The sequence below is a fragment of the Ceratotherium simum genome, chromosome 2 (genome assembly GCF_057802395.1).
Source record: "Ceratotherium simum simum isolate JZ-2026a chromosome 2, ASM5780239v1, whole genome shotgun sequence".
Taxonomy (NCBI): Eukaryota; Metazoa; Chordata; class Mammalia; order Perissodactyla; family Rhinocerotidae; genus Ceratotherium; species Ceratotherium simum.
In genome coordinates this window covers 18,096,727-18,114,621 of record NC_141901.1, presented here as the reverse complement: position 1 = coordinate 18,114,621, position 17,895 = coordinate 18,096,727, and positions in this window count along the sequence as shown.

The following is a 17,895-nucleotide window of genomic DNA, read 5'->3' as shown; positions in this document are numbered from 1 at the left end:
TCCGCCCCGCCAGGTGTCGGTCCTTGTGTCCAGCAAGGCCGCGCCCCGAGGCCGGCACCCGAGGGACCCGACGGTAGGGGCTGCCCCCAGGTCCCTCGCCCCCGCCGGCCACCCCCGGAATGTCCCCTGCTGCACGGGGCCTCGCTCCAGCCCTTCCGAGAAGAGGTCCCAGGGTATCCAGGGGGCTGACACGGTCCCTGGAGAATGAAGGGCCTGGTTGCAGCATCAAAATGAATTTTCTGAAGCGGTTTCCTGCCTCTAAATTAAAGTGTAAGCAGTCGTTTCACAGGGGCAAGGAAGGAAGTAAAAAGGCTGGGAATGGAATGACATTTTTCCCCTGGGTACGCAGACCCACTGCGAAATTCTTCCACTGTGTTGTTTATGTTCCCTAGCTTGCCTTTAAAAGACTCGAAATTATCTGGATCTGACATCCTCCTTTTCGGGCCTGCTGAGTCACGGAATATTCTGGGTGCCAGAATGACTCAGTTCACAGAACCAGAGCCAGAAGATCATGAGTTTTAGTCCCAGATCAGAACCTGGGCAGTTACCCAGTGCTGATAGTCGGACAAGCAACGACAGGGAAGGGAGGGTGCTGTAAAAGTGCACAGCCCGAGGGCGGCGGTTTTTAAACCTTTGGAGTCCCCAAGCAAAGTGGATGCTCATGAGACAGATTTTTTTTTTTAACTTTTCAAGATCTTAATAGTAAAATGAGAATAATAAGTACACGGCAAAAAAAAAAAAAAAAAAAAAACCTAGTTTTGGACCCAGTGGTCCCGTTAAGAGAGGGACAGTGGGGATCTGAAATAAATGGAATAAGTAAATGTTAGATTACTATGGTTGGGGTCAGTGTTAGCTCTAGAAGGACCTTAAGGATAATGGTCTGGTTGGGGGGGCGGGGTTTAGGGGACTTGTCAAAATGCTGAGCTTGTTGGCAAGTACACGGACCACTTATATTGTTCATTTATTTAATGAGGTGGGTGGAGATTATGCATAGCTAAAAGCCTCTAACTCCTCACCCCTTGGCACCTCCTCTTTGGGAGAAGAAAGTTGTGGGGTTATTGGTAACTATGTTTTAATCTTTTCATATTTGAGTTGAAGCTAAAGAAAGATATTCATTTATACCTAGAAGGGATGATATTCTCTCTCAGCCCTTGATTGTGCTTGAGAACAAACGAGGGCACATAGGACAAAGATAAGGATGTTGGTTGTAAGTAAAGCTAGAGATATTTTTAGTAAATATATTTAAATAAATATATTAGTGCATTTGCCTTATAAATTTTCAGTATTTTATTGGATATTGGCAAACCAAGCGGTGGGTCTCCGTTTATTTTCCACTAAGTCGCAACAATTAAAGATAGGGAGGGCCAGGGTCAGCCCGGTGGCTTAGCGGTTAAGTGCGCGAGCTCTGCTACTGGCGGCTGGTTCCGATCCCAGACGCGCATAGGCACCGCTTCTCAGGCCATGCTGAGGCCACGCCCCACATACAGCAACTAGAAGGATGTGCAACTATGACATACAACTATCTACTGGGGCTTTGGGGGAAAAAAAAAAGGGAGGAGGATTGGCAATAGATGTTAGCTCAGAGCCGGTCTTTCTCAGCAAAAAGAGGATTAGCATGGATGTTAGCTCAGGGCTGATCTTCCTCACAAAAAAAAAAAAAGAAGAAAAGAAAAAAAGATAGGGAGGGCCGGCTCCGTGGCTTAGCAGTTAAGTGGGCGCGCTCCGCTGCTGGCGGCCCGGGTTCATATCCCGGGTGCGCACCGAGGTACCGCTTCTCCAGCCGTGCTGAAGCCGCGTTCCCACATACAGCAACTAGAAGGTTGTGCAACTATGACATACAACTGTCTACTGGGGCTTTGGGGGAAAAAAAAAAGGAGGATTGGTGATAGATGTTAGCTCAGAGCCAGACTTCCTCAGCAAAAAGAGGAGGATTAGCATGGATGTTAGCTCGGGGCTGATCTTCCTCACAAAAATAAATAAATAAATAAAGGTAGGGAGACCCCAAAGGCTGCAAAATCAACATAAATGTTTCCTTGTCGCTACTCCCTTTTGGGTTCTAATGTCCAAGGGTAACTGCAAGCTATTATGTATGCTTATCAACCCCATAATTTCATTACTAGAACCTCATCTGGTATTTGTAAAGCACATAAAGAGACTTTGAATTAATTTCTAAATTCTGTTGCTCATGGGAATGAATTACAGTGACAAGGAAATGTCTATTTTGAAGAGAGGTAAAAGGTAACCAGCCAGTGAGGATAAAAAACTGCTCCATTGTTTGAATCCTGATTCAAACAAAGCAAATGTTAAATTTCTTAAAACAATTTGGGAAATTTGAACACTAATCAGATATTTGATGATAACAAATTAAGTATTTTAGGTACCCGGAGATGCCACTGTTGGCTAAATAGACTTGGTATTAAAAAAAAAATAGTGTGTGAGATTTTCTTTTACTTCAAGTTACCCTGTTTTTCCAAAAAATTCCGGAGACCTTTAATGCATGTTCTTAACTGCTTGGAAACTCCATTATCTAGTAAACAGAGTGGTGCTTAGAAGAAAAATGTGAAAGTGCGGGAGAAATGGGTTCAGATCCCTCAAAAGATGCTCTTGGTGCCCGATCACCAGTGCCTCCACGCAGCGGGAAAGATAGGATGAGGACATGCAGTTGTTTATTGTACAGACAAAAGAGCTCCAAATTTTTAAAAATCCCACTTAGGACTCTAGTAAAAAGAGATTTCCCCCTATCAGGATGTATATAAACAATTACAAGGAAGGATGCTGATTTCCCTGGCTCGGGTCACCTCCAAATACCTGAGCATACTCACCCCTAGCCAGGTAAATAGAGTAACGTCATTAAGCAGCCCACTAGAAAACCATGGAGTTTGGGAAAAGCAGTTCTCCAAGGAAAGAGGTTGCTGTTGCCAGAAGGAGGCAGATTACAAGGCAGAAAAAAACAACAGATGTCTACTACATCAAAATTGAGAATGTGTGATATAATTAGAAAAATAATTTAAAAGGTTGTATTGACCTTTTAAGATTGCAACTTTGCCTTTTTTTATCCTTTTATAATTACCAATGTGTTTATTTTTCCATTCCTTAGTCTTTCTGACCTCATTTCCCTATATTCTTCCCAAGCCTAAGCACCACTATAGTATATGCTTTATGTTTCATGTTTAGAATGCAACCTAAAGATAACAATTACTACTAATAATATAATGATGTTAGCCTATATTTACATTCTGTTTTACACTTTTCAAAATGTAGTAACTCTGAAGCAGAGGATATTAACTATGTAGAGTTGAGGAAACTAACACTCCAAGAGATTAAGTCACCTCTATAGACTAGTATGCAGCAAAGCAAGATGGGAGCCTGCATGTTCTGGCTCCCTGTCCAGTGCTGTTTCCTTTTCTGTTGTGTAAAGGTCATGGTGGAGAAGAGGGTAAAGGAAGAGCCATCTCAAACTCCAAGGTTTTTAGGTTATCAAATGGGAATTTTAAATTAGATGAAAATTAATGTGATAACTAGAAGAGAATTACAATATCCCTCTTCAAAGTTACACTAACTACACATGATTCTTTCTGTTAGGTTTATAGATCCTGCCTGGGTCCTTGGTACAAGTCCAAGCATAACAAGATAAGATATCTTTTGTGGCCATGCTCAGGTAAAGACAGGATTCCTGTTGTATGAAGTAAAGCCCTTCCTTCCCACCCAGCCCCACGCACCCAATTTAAGCCATCTTTATATTGTGATACTGGTTTAAAAAAAGAGAGAAAAGGACACATTATAATTCATAAAATTTAAACTAACTTTATTTATTACAAAGACAATAAAAAATGAAATATTTCCCAAAATGAAAGCAAAGCCCAACCCCTCCCTGACCCAAAATCTTCCCATCAAAGGAACAGACAACTTCACATCTCAAAAATTATATTATTCTACTAACCAGACGTGGACTGCATTCCACTGTAGAGATAGAGCGATAGTCTTTTACAGGCAGATAACATGGTTTTATTGTGGGAACTCAGAATATCCTTAAGTTGTTGACCCTGAACGGTTAAATACTATTAGAAAGAAAGGATACATGTATAGCATGGTGACAGTGGTTAATAATATTGTATGGCATATTTGAAAGTTGCTAAGAGAGTAGATCTTAAAAGTTCTCATCATAAGAAAAAAAAATTTGTAACTATGTATGGTGATGGATGTTAACTAGACTTATTGTGGTGACCATTTCAAAATACATACAAATATCAAATTAGTATGTTGTACACCTGAAACTAAAATGTCATGTCAATTATACCTCAAATAAAAAAATCCAACTCTAAAAGAAAAAAAGAAAAGGTAATTCTTTCAAAACTCAAGTTATTATTATTGATAGTTTTCTCCCAAGATTTAATTGCCTTATAGTTCAATACCTCAATTAGTTACTAGATATATATTGCAACAGCTTTTTTGTTGTTGTTGTTCAGAATTAGATATTCACAGCTATTTGAGCAAGACTCGTTGTGAGGCTGTTATAACACCACCTTTAAAATTTTTTTCTGGCTGAAATTGTTATGGTCCTGACACGGAACTCAAGAGTCTCCATCTCTAGTTTATATATGTATTTGAACAAATGCTAAATTACTTTTTACTCCCACCCAAATTTTATTTATTTTAACAACCAAATCAAAGCAAGATTTTAAAAATTTCATCCATAATTCTACAACAATTCTACAATGACTTTCTCATTTATCAGAATTTTGTCTCCTAGTCCATATCATTCTTTTGGTTTAATAGACATCTTTATTAAAGTACAATTTACATACAGAAAAAAATGCACAAATTCCAAGGATATAGTTCCATAGTTCATATCACAAAGTGTACACACTTGCATAATCACTACCCAGGTCCAGAAGTAAAATATTACCCTAACCCAAAACCTTATCATGTCCCCTGATAATTGGTACCCCTCCCTTCTCCCCAGAAGTAAGTATCCATACTTCTGTCACCATAGATTAGCCTTGCCTGTTTTTGAATGCTGTTTAAATGAAATTACGCAGTATCTAGTGCATGGGTGGCTTCTTTTGATCGATATTATGTTTTGATATGCATTCATGTTGATGTATGTAGCAATAGTGCATTATTTTTCTTTGTTGCATAATATTCTATTGTATAAGTAAACTATGATTTGTTTATTTATTCTACTGTTGGTGGGCATCTCAGTCATTTCCAGTTTGAGGCTATTATAAACAATGTTACTTGTTACTATCAAAATTCTTACTTGTCCTCTGGAAATATATATATACATACACACACACACATTTTTGTGTATATACCTAGGAATGGAATTGCTGGGTCACAGAGGTAGTCATATTCAAATTTGGCAGATACTGCCACACTCTTTTCCAAACTGAACATTTGGTATTGTCCATGTTTTTAATCATAACCATTGCAGGCTAAAATTATTATGGTATTAGTGCTGAACTCAAGGGCCTCTCATTCTAGTTTATACATGTATTTGAACAAATGATAACTTACTTGTATCACTGGGTGTGTAGTATCGAATTGTGGCTTTAATTTCTAATTCCTTGATTACCAATTAGACTGACAGCTGTTTCAAATATTTATTAGCCATTTGGGTATCCTCTTTTGTGCCTTTTCACTTTTTTTTGCTCATTTTTCTATTGAGTTGACTGTCTTTTTCTTATTAATATGTAGGTATTTTTTATGCATTTTGGATATAGGCCACTTTTCTGGTTCTATGTGTTGCAAATATCTTCTTTTACTCTGGTTTGTCTTTTTCATCTTTAATAGTCTCCTTCCTTTTTAAACTTCTATTATGGAAAAATTTTAGTGAGTAAAAGTAGAGAGAATTATGCAGTGAAACCCCAGCTTCAGAAAAGGTTCATAACCAATCTTTTTTCATCTATGCTCCCTCATTTCTCCCCACCTCACTCCCTCCCATCACCACTTAATTGTTTTGAAGCAAAATCACAGATATTATACCATTTCATTTAATGGTGTCCTTTGATGAAAGAAATTCCTCATTTTAATGTAATCTAATTTTGAACTTTAAGATTAGTGCTGTTTGTGTTCTCATTTTAGAAAATCTTTAAGGTTATTAGCATATCCTCCTATGCTATGATCTGGAAATTGTGTTTTATCTTTCATATTTAAATCTTAATCCACCTAGAATTAATTTTTTTGTATGGTGTGAGGTAGAGGTCAAAATATATTTTTCCATATGGCTACCCTGTTATTAAATCACCATTATTGGAAAGAGTATTCGTTCCCCCATTACTCTGCAGTATGACCTTTGTTACCAATCAAATGCCCAAGCAGCCTGTTTCAGGGGTCTGTATTCTGTTTTATTGTGGCTTTATAATAAGTCTTGATATCCAGTAGTGTAGGTTCTCTAGCATTTTTTTTTCTTCAAGACCATGATTATTCTTGGCCCTTTGCATTTCCATATAATTTTAGAAGTGGCTTATCAGTTTCCACCAAAAAAATCTACCCAGAGTTTTGCTTTTGATTGCATTCACTCTATATATTAATTTGAGAAGAAGTAACATCTATACAATATATAGTCTTCTATCCTTAATATGATATATCTCTCCATTTTCTTAGGTCTTCTTTAGATTATCTTGGTAATCTTTTATAGATTTCTGTGTAGAATCTTCCACTTTTTTAGTTAAATGTTTTGCTGGGTATTTGCTTTTTTTAATCCTATTGTTTGTTACTAGAATATAAAAATACAATTAATTTTTTTATATTGGCCTTGTATCTAGCAATCCAACAACCTTGCTAAATTCACTTTTGTTTCCAATAGTTTGTAAATTCTTCTAGATTTTCCACCATAATCATGTCATCTGCATAGTGACAATTTTATTTCTTGTTTTCCTCTTTAATACCTTTTAGTTCTTTTTCTTCTCTCCTTGCATTGGTTAGAACATCTAGCATGATGTTGAATAGAAATGGTGACAGTAGACATCTTTGTCTTGTTCCTTATCTCAGAGGGAAAGTTTTCAACATTTCACCATTAAGTATACTGTTTGTTGTACATTTTCTATATTTACCTTTTATCAGATAAAGGAATTTCCTTTATATCCTAATATGATAAGATTAGTAAGTTTCTGGTAAGATAAGAAGTTTTTTTTTTAATTATGAATGAATGTTGGAATTGGTCATGATATTTCTGCATCCACTGAAATGCTCATATGACTTTTCTATTACCCATATCATATGATATTATTTTGTTACTGTGCTGAATTACATTGATTAATTATTAAATGCTAACCCAACCTGTATTCCTGGAATAAACTCGGTTTGGTTGTGCCATTATCTTTTTATCTATCACTGAATTTAGTTTCTAATATTATATTTAGAATTTTTTTATCTATGTTAATGAGAGAAATTGCCCTCTTATATTCCCCCCACCACCCTTTTTTTTTAACATCCCTGTCAGGATTTAGTATCAAGATTATAATGGCTTGTAACAAGTTAGGAAGTATCCCTCTTTTTCTATTCTTTGGGAGAATTATTTTAAGTGTTATTGCATCTCTAAATGTTTGAAATAATTCCAGTGAAGCCATCTGGTTCTGTTTGTTCGGGGACAGGAGAGTAGGATAGAAAACATTTTAATAGTAGATTCAATTTTTCAAATACATACAGAATTATTTAAATTTTCTATTTCTTCTACAGTCAGTTTTAGTAACTTGTGTTTTTCAAGGAATTTGTCAATTTCATCTAAATTTCAAATTTATTAGTATAGAGGTATTCATAACAACTTATTCTCTTTTTAATGATGGCAGGAACTTTATTCCTTCCTAAAACTGGTATTTACTCTCTCTTTTTACGTACCAGGGTTTATCAGTTTAAATAATTGTTACAAATTACCAGCTTTAAGCTTTGTAATTTTTCTCTATTATTTGTTTACTGTGTTATTTATTTCTGTTTTTTATTATTTTCTTCTTTCAACTTTGAGTTTGATATCCTGTTCTAACTTCTTGAGATGAAATCTTAGATAATTAATTTCAGCCATTTTCTCCCTAATATATGTATTTAAGGATATAAATTTCCCTCTAAACACCACTTTGCTACATCCCATGAGTTTTGATGTGCCATATCATTATTATTATTGTTCAATTCAAAATATTTTCTAATTTCTGTAGCAGTTTCTACTTTGGCCCATGGGTTATTTACAAGTGTGTTGCTTAATTTCCAAACGTTTGGAGATTTTCTAGTTATCTTTGTTATTATACTGTTTATTATTATATTGTTATTTAGTATTGAATAACTGTGACCTTAGGAAATATACTGTTGATTATTGTGATTGTCTTGCTTGGATCATGGAGTTGGCTCCTAGCTATGCTTTAGGCAAGTGAGAAAGAGGACTCTGTGGTTTTAGCAAATTGGAAAGGGAGAGCCAGCACCAGAACCTCTCTGACCCAGTACCCCGAGGGTGTACCGCAAAAGCAGCAGTGGCCTTTTAGTAGCAAAGAAAGGTCATCGGTACTGACCCCTTGAGACTGAGCAACAACCTCTTGGTTCCTGGACTTACCATGAGATGGGGATCCAGAAAAGAAAAGACATTCTCATAAAAGCAGGATAGATGTTTGGAGTCATATTACTACTAAAAATATGTGACCTTAAGTTATTCTCCAAGCTGATGAAACAGGATATAACATTTTTCTTTTGACATCATATTTGTCATATCATATTTAATTTGATATTTAGGAGACATGAATATAATTTAGTCTCCCTAATGTGATTATAAGATTCATTGCTAATATTTTACTATGTGCCAGGGACTCTTCTAAGCATTTTGCCTCTATTATTGCAATTAATCTTTATATCTGTTATTATCCCCGAAACGAAGGCACGGCGATATTGGTAACTTGTCCAAGGTCATTCAGCTGCTGGTGGAGCCTGGATTTAAACTCAGGATGTCTGACACTAGAGCCAATGCTCCTAACCACTATGCATAATAATAATAAATGCTTATTTGGGTTTTCTAGGTAGCAATGACATTTTCAGTGCTCAGTGTATATTAACTCATGTAATCTTTGCAATAACTCTATAAGGTAAGGTATTTTTTGCAATAACTCTATAAGGTAGGTATTTTTACTATCATCCCATTTTATAGATGAGCACATGGTGTCACAGGGAGGCTCAGTAATTTACCCAAGATCACACAGCTAGTAAGTGGCAGAGCTGAGATTCAAACATGGGCAGTCTGGCTGTGGAGTCTTTGTCTTCACCGTTATATAATACTGTCTCCCAAACTATAGTGACTTATCAAGGACATGGCCAATGTCAAACACGTCAGTTCACATGTATTAAATTATCAAATTAACATTCATCTAGGTTTGATAATTATGTCAGAAATGATGAGACATTTACTTCTGAATGGATGCTTTGCTCATAAATAAGGTCTTCATGAAGTTCTTTCTAATTTTTAAAATTTAAAAACAATTTATAGGGGGCCGGCCCGGTGGCGCAAGCAGTTAAGTGTGTGTGCTCCGCTGTGGCAGCCCAGGGTTCACCAGTTCGGATCCCGGGCGCGCACCGATGCCCTGCTTGTCAAGCCATGCTGTGGCCGCGTCCCATATAAAGTGGAGGAAGATGGGCATGGATGTTAGCCCAGGGCCAGTCTTCCTCAGCAAAAAAAAAAAAGAAAAAAAAAAGAAAAAAGAGGATAGGCAGATGTTAGCTCAGGGCCGATCTTCCTCAAAAATAAATAAATAAATAAAAATAAAAACAATTTATAGGAATAATAGAAATAATCTGCAAATAATACTGTTTAGGACAAATATTATCACACAAAAACACACATTATATTTTTAGTTTGAATTCTATGACAAAAAGAAATGACTGTTATGGATAAGATCAGCTGAGGGAAAGAAAACTTCAATTTGCCTTAAGTTATGCACACAGGTTATTTTTTCTATGGCTACAACCTGAATTATTAAAGTTTAAAAGTTAAACTTTAATGTTAAACCACTCGAGGACTTCATAAATATGCTGTAGTGACAGGGCTTATTCGGTGTTAGTTCCACATGAAGGGGAAAAGGGTCCATTTTCATCCAGGTCCGGAGACAGAGCACCTAATAACTTTCTAAGCTTAATGACAGCAAAGCCGAATAATCCTCTCCCCACACATCGCATTTTTTAAACTGTCCAGTAAATTGTCCAGTAATTGAAGTCCTTAACTTGCTTTTAAGTGTTAGTGTGCCACAATTTTAGGTATAGGGCTTTAACCCCTTTATCCAATCGTATTTGATTGGAGTAATAATAGTTTTCTTCTAACCTTTCGCTTGATCTTTGGTATGTGTTCACTATCCCCATTTGTTAATCACATAGCATATGCTTTCTCAAAGCAAGAATTAATATTGACTCAAACTGATTTTACGGAAAAGTCATTCCAGGAAGTAATTTGACATCAGAGTAGTCACTGAATACAAGAATGACATTTTCTTTCAAAGAGCTGGGTGATCTTTTGGATATCCAGTTTACACATGCGTCAGTAGAACTTTTTTGGCATAAGGCAGCCTTGTTTTGTTTTAAATAGCATCTGAACACTTGTGCTAATGGAAGCATTGATCACTTATTCTGGAATGAGTTGTGAAAAGGACAGTCTGAATAGAAGGGACCTCTGTGACATCATTGCATAGCAAAGAAAATACTCCAGGATATAAAGCAGGAATACCATTTAAACACTACATAAAGCAAGTAAGGGAAAATATTCCATATGGCTTCCTAAGCAGAAAAAGAAAATAACCACTTTCAAAGAATTCTTCTCAGTATGTGACAAAATGAAGGTCAAAGCAAACTGCTAAAATTTGGGGACTAAAAACCAGCAGAGTATTAAAAAAATGTAACACACTGTGGAAATTGGCACCATGGCAACTCCGAACAGACACAAGTGCTTCAAGAAATAATCTTTAAATTATTGTTATGGGGCCGGCCCCGTGGCTTAGTGGTTAAGGGCCTGCGCTCCGCTGCTGGTGGCCCGGGTTCGGATCCCAGGCGCGCACCGATGCACCGCTTCTCTGGCCATGCTGATGCCATGTCCCACATACAGCAACTAGAAGGATGTGCAGCCGTGACATACAACTATCTACTGGGGCTTTGGGGGAAAAATAAATAAATTAATTAATTAAAAATTAAATTAATTAATTAAAAACAATTTTTAGTTATTGTTATGGACTGAATGTTTGTGTTCTCCCCCCGTCCCACCCCAAAATTTGTATGTTTAAGGCTTAACATCCCAAGTGGTGGTACTGGGAGATGGGGTTTTTGGAGATAATTGGGGCTAGACGAGGTCCCGAGAGTGGGGCCCTGGTCTGATGGGATTAGTGCCCTTATAAGAAGAGACACCTAAGAGCAAATGCTTTCCCTTTCTCTTTCTCTTTCCCTCTCCCTTCGTCTCTCTCTCTGCCATGTGAGGACACAACAAGAAGGTGGCTGTCTGCAAACCAGGAAGAGAGGTCTCACCAAAAACCAAATTGGCCGGCACCCTGATCTTGGACTTCCGAGCGTCCAGAACTGTGAGAAAATAAATTTCTGTTGTTGAAGCCACCTAGTCTATGGTATTTGTTAAGGCAGCCTGAGCTGACTAGTACAATTGTTAAAAAACTATCTTCTCTTTGTTTTAGTAGACACAAAGTGAACGTATTATATTTCAGAAATTGTGACTCTTTGTATGTACTGAAGATGAACCTGCTTTTTTTTTAAAATTGGTTGTGGAACCTAAAAATAGGAATAAGTTATGTCTTAACATGCCCAAGTTTGTCACAGTCTAATATTCACTGACCTCTAAAATATACTAATAAAAGTAACTCTTTAGTAACTCAGTAAAGTTTAAGTAGTTATAACAATAAGATGCCAAAATCCTGTGAGCCTATAGTGCTAAGGTATGTTCCAGCTCTGAAATCTTGTGATTTTAGATATTTAAAGTTTAATTTCAGTAATTTTAAGAATGAATTTTCTTCACTCAGCAGGTATAACATGTGAACATTTTCATGGAAGTAAGCTGTAAAATCTAAAAATTATAGTACTTTTCCCCATTTTGTGCATAGGATCACTTTAAGTAACAGGATGGCTTTACATTATTCTGAAATACTGGAGTATTTCTTATTCTGGAACTTCCGTCTTAAGATGGCTCATTATAAAAACATCATATCAATGTTTGTTGAGTGCATGAAAGAATCATTGTCATCAGGCTGCCCTCCTGATTAGTCTTATCCCCTCATCTGAGAGACATAATTACACAGCAGCACTGGAGTTAGAGAAAATAGAATGTGTTTCCCGCTGCAGCTGCAGAACAGCCAAGAAAGAGTCCCTCTTGGCACAGGCAGAGCCAGAGTAAGGGTCAATGACACACAAATGTGTGCCTGATTTCCTTTATATGAGGAGTGTCTTTCATATTTCAGATCACCTGAAGTCAAAGACGATGGTTTTTTGTTTTTGTTTTGTTTTAAATATTGATGCCAATGAGAGAAGGGAGGGAAGTTGTAAGAAAATAAAGATACGTTAGATCTTAACATTAACTAATTTCTAATGAATAAATGCAGTTTACCTTAGGTATTGCGAGTTTTCAGTAAATTTAAAAGGACCTTAGAGAAACTTAATTTTCTTCTACATTTATTGTTTTTAAGGTGTCTTACATATAACATGGGGCCATTAAACATGATTGATTGAGTTGTTGGAAAAAATGCACCCTGGGATGGACCCCAACAAAACTAAGACAATGAACACCAAGTACCTTGGACCTCTGACTCAAGCCTTAGACACCAATGCCAAAGTTCATTTCTACCCTGAGACAAAGCCAGGAATCCATTCCAATTATCTGTCTGCTGAGCATTTCTCCCATCCATCTTTCACTCTTGTAGGCTAAGTCTTGCTGATCCTTCAATCACTATTACTTACTAAGTGATCCTCTTTTGTAAAGCACAGCTAGGCACCAGTGGCGTAGAGAGTGCGAGGGGAGGCAAGAGTTTCGAAAAAACAGAGCTCATGGTTTCAATTCTAAGTGAGTTTATAATTCAGTCAAGAAGATAGAGTATATAAATGTAAAAATTATTCAAGCACATTTACAAAATAACACAAAATTTTAAATGATGTTATGTAACTCAAATACCTAAGTGCATAAGAATTAATATGCAAAGAACCTCCTTCCCCAATAAAAGAGTAAGTAAATGAGCCATGGATTAGAATTTTAAAGGTTGCCAGGGCTGTGGGCTAGCATAAAAGAAAAGAGCACTGAAAGTTAAAATATGCAATGATAAACATTTCAGGATGTATTGAAATTCATATTTGCTTGAATATAAATGAGTAGTTGGCTGTTTATCTATTCACGAAACACCTATTGAGCATCTACTATTTTCCAAGCATTCATTTGTTCATTTACTGGACAGATATTTTTTACTGTCTGTTGCGTGTCAGAAGCTAGAAATACGGCAGTGAACAGGCAAGACAGGGCTGTTACCTGAACACACTTGAAATCCAAGGGGAGGTGCAATATTATGATTTAAAAGAAATATATGTATTTAGTCATTCATATGACCAAAATATATTTGTCATATATATTTGTTCTTCCTCCACAGTTCCTGGCTCACAACTCCCAAAACCCTTGGAATTTCCTAAGTGTTGAGAGTGATAAAGGTGTCTTTTTTTATGTTAATGAGGGGACTTTTGGATAGCACCTAAGGATGGGGGCTGGTTGCCAGTGGAGCCAACCCTATGTAGAGCATTGGAACTTTCATTACCCCCTCTGCCCTCCTCCCCACCCCGAGAAGGGGAGAGGGACTGGAGATGGAGGTCAATCACCAGTGGTCAACAGTTTAACCAATCATGTCCACATAATGAAGCCGCCATAAAATCCCAAAAGGATGGGGTTCGAGGAGCTTCCAGGTTGGTGAACACATGGAGGTGCTGGGAGAGTGGCACCCCTGAGAGGACATAGGAGCTCCATGCCCCTTCCCACATAAGTTGCCTTAGGCATCTCTTCCATCTGGCTGTTCCTGAGTTATATCCTTTTATAATAAACCGGTGATCCAGTAAGTAAAATGTTTCTCTGAGTTCTGTGAGCTGCTCTAGCAAATTAATCAAACCCAAGGAGGGGGTGGAGGGAACCTCTGATTTATAGTTAAAAGTAAAGGTAACAAGCTAAACTTTTGATTGGCGTCTAAGGGAGTTGGTGTGGGTCTTGTAGGACTGAATTCTTAACCTGTGGAATCTGGTGCTATGTCCAGGTAGATAGTGTCAGAATTGAGTAAAATTCTTAGACACCAGCAGGGTGTTTGTTAGTGTGGGGAATGCCCCCCCAATGTTGGAAATGTAAGCACTGGCCCTCTAGGACTAGTTCAACTGACCCTGTCTTATCAACAGAGTAATTAAGGGTGGTTTTTCAGGAACTGAGACCCCCTTGTCCAGTTCAGGCCAGTTAAGACCACCAACCCATCAACTGGACCTGTGCAAATGCCTGAGAAATGACCTTTTTGACATCAATGGGCTGAAAACTCAACCCTCAAATCATGGTAACACCACCATTTTGTGAACATGCATCCTATGAAGAGCCTTGAAGCTTGACTACACTTCCACAAATCATCAATTACCTCACTTCTCCTTACCTCCAATAATCTACCCCTGCACTCCAGAGTGCCCTGCCTTTCATCCCATAAATTTTGCCCCAAGCCCTGGATTGGGGAGACAGATCTGAGGGCATATGCCCCCTGTCTCCTTGAAGATTGATTTAGCAATAAAGCTATTTTGTTTTCCCAAAAGCTGGTGCTATAATAATTGTCTTTTTTTTATGTGCATCGGGTAGAAGAATCCTAATTTTGTGCAGTAACAAATTTTGGTGACCAGGGAGGGACTGCCTGCCTGAGGCTCTGGAGCCCCTGGTGGGGTGCTGAATCTTTTCATCAACCCTAAGCAGCCGCTTAGACAATTTTTTCTAGAGACTAGGCAGATCTGATTCCCATTTCCTTCTGTGCTGCTCCAGGCCACAAGACATTTTTTTCCTTTTGAGAGAAGAAACAGCTCCAGGATGAAACATCTTTTGGGTGAATGACCTCGTTAAAATGCCCCTGGGCCTAAAGTTGTCTAATATCTCATCAGGATTGTGGGTTAGAATCCCCACTGGGGAGATATTTTTGCCGGGTTAAAGTCCTAAGGCTAGAATTATGGGTTCAAGAGAGACAATATAAAAGGGTTACAGCCACTGAGGCACTCAAAGGATCGTGTTAGAGGCCTGAATTCTGGGTTAGAGTCCTAGAATATTGGATGTCTGTGTCTGTTCATGTTTCTCTATGACTGTGTTATTTGTTAAAATTAGCTGCTTGGGGACTGAGTTTCTCGGTGACCATAACAAACTCCCTTTTTAGATTAATCTTATGAAAGCAAGCGCTCTACTTGCTGCAGCCCCCAGTCACAATCCACCAAGGCCAATGAGAAAAGACAAACAGCAGTGTGTAAGACCCCGGTGGGGTGGGGCCCACCTTCCAACCATAAGGGATTCTCAGGCCTGGGGCCAAGACAATGTGCCCTTTGAAGGCAGGAGGAATACTGGAAAGACAATGTCCCAACCTTCCTCGGCCAGAAGGGAAAGAGGCTTGCCTCAAAACCTCCCACCAGATGCAGCAGCTCGGGTATAATGACCAGGAATGATGGGGCCCAGGGGCTCCTTTGAACTCCAGTAGCTCCATCGACATTTCCCACAAGGAATCCCGGGTAACAACAACAGTGGAAAAGAAGCTGATAGACTTTCTAATTGACACCAGAGCTACTTATTCTGTACTAAACACCAGACAGGGCCCCCTCCCCCTCAAGATCACATCCATCTCTGGGGAAGTTTCTCATAAGCCTTTCCTACAACTGCCCAAGTGTCACACAGGGAAAACATACCTAAAGCACAGCTTTCTATATATGCCTGAGTGCCCTATTCCACTGTTGGGATGAGATCTATGAACAAAATTAAATGCCCAAGTGACTTCTTCATCAGAAAACGTAGACATTAAAGTCCTCCCAAATCAAGCCTGTGCCTTCCACGCAGCACTATTGCAATTGGGAGAAGAGCCTCAATCAGAGAAGTCCCTGAAGAAATTCTGCAAAAGGTTAGAATGGATGTTTGGGCTGATGGGAAGCCAGGAAGAGCCAAGACGTTGATCCAATCATAGTTAAACTCTGCCCAGATGACAAGCCTCCAAATTTGAAGCAATAGCCTTTAAAGAGACACGCAAAAGAGGGTATAGAGCCTCTGATAGCCACCTTTCTTAAATGCCGATTAATCCGACTTGGTCAATCTCCATATAACACTCCCATCCTGCCAGTAGAAAAACCAGGGACAGGAGACTACCATTTTGTACAGGATTTGAGACCCATTAACCAAATTGTAGAGGAGATATATCTGGTGGTACCAAATCCTTATACTCTGCTTACAACTTTATCTGGCGATTTCTGCTGGTTTACAGCTCTGGACTTAAAGGATGCCTTTTACTGCATACCCCTAAATCCTGAGTCCCAGGAACTGTACACCTTTGAATGGGACGCTCCAGAGACTAATGTAAACAACAATATTGTTGGATGGTACTTCCACGAGGATTTAAAAATGCCCCCACCATCTTCAGGGAAGCCTTAGCCAACGACTTAAGGGATCTCCAGTTAAGTGAGGGAGTCTTACTCCAATATGTGGATGACATACTGATTGCTAGTAAAACTAAGGAAGTTTCAGGCCAAAATACAATCCTTACTTTAAACTTTCTGGCAGAAAGGGAATATAAAATCTCTATGAGAAAAGCACAAATTTCTCAACTGACTGTAAAATACCTAGGATTTGAATTACCAAAAGGACAAAGAAACTTATTGCCGAAAGGAGGCATTAGCTAGAGTGGCTGTGCCCACCACCAGAAAACAATTGTGAGGAATTTTAGGGATGGCTGGGTTTTGTCATGTTTCGATTCCTAACTTTGGACTCGTGGCCAAACCCCTACACGAGGCTCTTAGAGGAAATGACAACGAGCTATTAAACTGGACTGCAGAATGCCATAAGGCATTTCATACCATCAAGGAAAAACTTTTAACAGCCCCAGCATTTGGTCTTCCAGACATTAGAAAGCCATTTGACCTTTTTGTACATGAATGACAAGGTGTAAGCCTTGGAGTGCTAACTCAGAATTTAGGTGCTGCCAGAAGACCAGTAGCTTACTTTTCCAAACAATTGGACATCATAACTCAAGGGTGGCCAGTTTGCCTCCGGGCTATAGCTGTGACCTGTGACCTTTCACAAGAGGCTGAAAAATCTATCCTGGGCCAGCCTACTACTATGCACACTCCACATTGTGTGCTACCTCTACTTGGACAAAAGAGTGGATATTGGCTTACTTCAGGGAGACTGGGCAAATATCAGGCCATACTACTGGACAGCCAGAATGTAAAATTAAAGGCAGTGTCCGCCCTAAATACAGCCACTTTTCTTCCCACTATGACAGGGGAACCTGTCCATGATTCTATACAAATAATTGAAGAAGTTTATTCTAGCAGACCCGACCTGACTGACCAGCCTTTGGAAAATCCAGATATGGAAATGTTTACTGAAAGGAGCAGCTTCATGACCACGGACTTCAAAAAGCCAGGTATGCAATAGTAACTCATCAGGAGGTCCTAGAGGCAGAAGCACTCCCACCAGGTATGTCTTCCCAGAAGGCAGAACTCAGAGCCCTCAAGAGAGCCCTGCATCTTGGAGCTAAGAGAAAGGTAACCACTTATACTGATTCTAAGTTTGACTTCTCTGTCATGCATGCACATGAGGCTGTATGGAAAGAGAGAGGCCTACTAACATCAGGAAGAAAAAGGATTAAACGCACAGAAGAGATACTGGCTTTATTAGATTCTGTTATGATGCTGGAAAAAGTA